The sequence below is a fragment of the Neophocaena asiaeorientalis genome, unplaced genomic scaffold (genome assembly GCF_003031525.2).
Source record: "Neophocaena asiaeorientalis asiaeorientalis breed wild unplaced genomic scaffold, Neophocaena_asiaeorientalis_V1.1 scaffold347, whole genome shotgun sequence".
In the NCBI taxonomy this organism is placed as follows: domain Eukaryota; kingdom Metazoa; phylum Chordata; class Mammalia; order Artiodactyla; family Phocoenidae; genus Neophocaena; species Neophocaena asiaeorientalis.
In genome coordinates, this window is record NW_020171818.1 from 98,772 (window position 1) to 103,396 (window position 4,625).

Sequence of the window (4,625 nt, forward strand, 5' to 3'; positions counted from 1 at the left end):
CCAATTTTTAGATTTTTTTTAAAAAATTGAAGCATAACATACATTTACTAAAATGCACATCTTAAATATATAACATCTTGACAATTTTTTTCTTTTTAAATCAACTTTATTGAAGTAAAGTTTATATATAATAAAATGTACCCATTTTAAGTGTATAGTTTGAATTGTGACACCTGTGTATACATCATCAAAGTTAAGATACACAACATTTTCTTTTTTTTTTTTTTTCCAGCTGTACTGCTCACATGCAGGATCTTAGTTCCCTGACCAGGGATTGAACCCATGCCCACTGCAGTAGAAGCGCGGAGCCCTAACCACTGAACCGCCAGGGAATTCCCAAGATACACAACATTTTCATCATTAAAAAGTTCCCTCTGGGCTTCCCTGGTGGTGCAGTGGTTGAGAGTCTGCCTGCCGATGCAGGGGACGCGGGTTCGTGCCCCGGTCCGGGAAGATCCCACATGCCGCGGAGCATCTGGGCCCGTGAGTCATGGCCGCTGAGCCTGCGCGTCCGGAGCCTGTGCTCTGCAACGGAAGAGGCCACAACAGTGAGAGGCCTCCTCCAGGAGTTCCCTCATACTCCTTTGCAGTCAATCCCACCCCCTTCCAATGCGAGGCAACCACTGATCTGCTTTCTGTCACTATATAGTTGTTTTACCTGTTCTAGAATTTTATATAAAAATATATGTATATATATATAATAGATATATAAATATAAATATATGACTACTTTTGGGAGCCCAGATTTTTAGCTCGGCAATAATGTTTCTGAAATTCATCCATGTTGTTGCATGTATTGGTAATTTGCTCCTTTTTATTGCTGGGTAGTATTCCATTGTACGGATATACCACAGTTTGCTTATCTATTTGCATATAGATGCACATTTGGATTGTTTCCAGTTTTGGAGTATTATGAATAAAGCTGCCGTAAATATGTGTTTTCAAGTCTTTTTTGTGGTCATGTGTTTTCATTTCTCTTGGGTAAATACCTAGGAGTAGAGTGTCTGATAGGTGTGCATTTAACTTTATAAGAACCTGCCAAATAATTTTCCAAAGTGATTATGCCATTTGATGTTCCTACCAGCAATGTATGAGGGTTCCAATTGCTCTGTATCCTTGTCAGCACTTGGTATTGTCATTTTTTTCTAGCTAATTTTTTTTTTAACGAAGGTATAGTTGATTTACAGTATTGTGTTAGTTTTAGCAGTACAGCACAGTGACTCAGTATTTTTGCAGATTATATTCCATTATAGTTTACTGTATTTTATTTTTTTAATTTATTTATTTTTATTTATTCTATTTTTGGCTGCGTGCGGGCTTTCTCTAGTTGTGGTGAGCAGGGGATACTCTTCATTGCAGTGCATGGGTTTCTCATTGCAGTGGCTTCTCCTGTTGTGGAGCATGGGCTCTAGGTATGTGGGCTTCAGTAGTTGTGGCTCGTGAGCTAAGTAGTTGTGGCTCATGGGCTCTAGGGCGCAGCCTCAGTAGTTGCAGCGCATGGGCTTAGTTGCTCTGTGACTAGAGCAACTCCTGGATCAGGGCTGGAACCCATGTCCCCTGCATTGGTAGGCGGATTCTTAACCATTGCACCACCAGGGAAGCTCTACGGTATTTTCTTAATTTCATTTTAGAGTCAGTGCTTTATCAAAAATTAAAGGATTAGATGAGGTTGACTATGGAATGAGGATTCCGTATGTGTTTCTGTACATGAAATATCAACATTATATTTATTGCATGGTACATATTCATACTTATATACAAACATTCACACCAAACACAGTGCAGGCAAAAGAGATAGAATGGTTAGTTCTACCTGGTGATCTAAAGTACGGAAATGCTTCACACTAGTGAGGTTGCCTGAACTGAGTTGAGGTAGAAAAGGCCACATGAGCATCTAATTGGATGAGATTTACCCTGGAAGGTGAGGGTATTGTTATTTTTTTGATTTGTTGTTGCCGTTCTGCTTCTTTTGGGGTCAAAGAACATACTCTATATTGTTTCATGTGAGACTTGTTTTATGCCCAGGATATGGACTATCCTGTTGAATGTTACATTTGCACTTGAGCAGAATGTATATTTTGCAATTGCTAGGTGGAGTGTTCTATAAATAACAGTTAGGTCAAGTTGACTGATAATGTTCAAATCTGCGCCTGTTGATTTCCTCTCTACTTAATCTATCAGTTGCTGAGAGAGAATTGTTGAAATATGCAACTGTAACTGTGGATTTGTTTATTTCTCCTTTCAGTTGTGTAATATTTGGTTTCCTGCATTTTGAACCTCATTTACTAAGTATACACATACTTTTTTTTTTTTTTTTTTTTGCGGTACACGGGCCTCTCACTGTTGTGGCCTCTCCCCTTGCGGAGCACAGGCTCCGGACGCGCAGGCTCAGCGGCCATGGCTCACGGGCACAGCCGCTCCGCGGCATGTGGGATCCTCCCGGACCGGGGCACGAACCCGTGTCCCCTACATTGGCAGGCGGACTCTCAACCACTGCGCCACCAGGGAAGCCCAGTATACACATACTTAGGATTCTTATCTTCTTGATGAATCGTCCTTTTTGTCATTATGAAAATTTTTTAAAAATCTCTGGTAGTACTCCTTATTCTGAAGTTTACTTTATCTGATATTAATTTAGATCGCTTATGATTAGTGTTTGTATTTTTTCATTCATTTATTCTTAATCTGTGTCAAAGTACATTTCTTTAGACAGTGTACAGTTTGGTCTTGCTCTTTCATTTTATTATTTTTTAAATTAATTAATTTATTTTAAAATTTATTTTTGGCTGCTTTGGGTCTTCGCTGTTGCATGCGGGCTTTCTCTATTTGCGTCAAGCGGGGGCTACTCCTTGTTGCAGTGGGTGGGTTTCTCACTGTGGTGGCTTCTCTTGTTGGGGAGCACGGGCTCTAGGCACGCGGGCTTCAGTAGCTGTGGCTCGCAGGCTCTAGAGTGCGGGCTCAGTAGTTGTGGTGCATGGGCTTAGTTGCTCCGTGGCATGTGGGATCTTCCTGGACCGGGGCACGAACCCGTGTTCCTTGCATCGGCAGGCGGACTCCCAACCACTGCGCCACCAGGGAAACCCGGTCTTGCTCTTTTAATCAGTCTGCCTTTAGTTGAAATGTTTAGATTATTTGTATTAATGTAATTATCAGTATGGTTGAATTTTAGTCTGCCACTTGCTAGTTGTTTTTCACTTGTATCATTTATTCTTTGTTTTTGTTTTCTTTTTCTTTTGCCTTCTTTTGATTATTTTTAGGGTTCCATTTTTTTCTTCTCTATTGACTTATTAGCTATACCTCTTTTTTATTTCTTATTTTTCTTTTTTAAAAAAACTTCATGCTAGGATTTATAATATGAAACTTTAATTTACCTCATATCTTTAAATATTGTTAGCCCACTTTACATAGAGTAACTTTTAATAATATACCTCCACTTTCCCCTACAACCTTTAGCCTACTGTTGTAATACATTTTATTTCTATATATCTTTTAAAACCCCAAATATATGTTTATTTTTCTTTAAATAATCAATTGTCTTTTAAAGATTTTAAAAAGTATTTTGTATTTATCCATGTATTTGCCATTTCAGCCACTCTTTTTAAAAAAATTTTATTTATTTTATTTTTGGCTGTGTTGGGTCTTCGTTGGCACGCAGGCTTTTCTCTGGTTGCAGTGAGCGGGGAGCTACTCTTCCTTGTGATGCATGGGCTTCTCATTGTGGTGGCTTCTCTTGTTGCGGAGCATGGGCTCTAGGCACATGGGCTTCAGTAGTTGTGGCACACAGGCTCAGTAGTTGTAGCTCACGGGCTCTAGAGCGCAGGCTCAGTAGTTGTGGCGCATGGGCTTAGTTGCTTCACGGCGTGTGGGAGCTTCCCGGATCAGGGATTGAACCTGTGTCCCCTGCATTGGCAGACGGATTCTTAACCACTGCACCACCAGGGAAGCCCAGCCGCTCTTAATTTCTTTGTGCAGCTCTGATTTTTCTATTTGGTATCATTTTCCTTCACCCTGAGGCACTCTTTTAAAAACATTTCTTAATAATGAAATTCTGCTGGAAATGACCCTCTCAGCTTTTGCTTATCTGAAAATATCTTTATTTCATTAGACTGGGAAGTTTTTTTCTTTCAGCACTTTCAAGATGGCATTCTATTTTTTCTTGCTTGCTTTGTTTCTGATAAAAACTGTTTGTTCCCCTATATATATGTCTTTTTTCTTCTTGTCTGCTTTTAAGGTCTTTATCACTAGTTTTCAGCAATTTGATTACAATGTCCTTTGGCATGTTGTTTATTTGTGTTTTTCCTGCTTCAGGTTCATTGAGCCTTTTGGATCTCTGGGTTTATGGTTTAGCAAGTTTGGACAAGTTTTGGCTACTATTTTAAAAAATACTTTGTTTCCTGCCCTCCACCTCAGACTCCAATTATATATATATTAGACTATGTGATATTGGGACAGAGGCCACTAAGTTTCTGTTCATGTTTTCAGTTATTTCTCTCTCTGTGTTTTAATTTGGATAGTTTTATTGGATAGTGTCTTCAAGTTAACTGATATTTTCTTCAGCAGACATTTCATTTTTGAGCTCTAGAAATTCAGTTTGGTTGCTTTTTATGTTTCCCATTTTTCTCTGC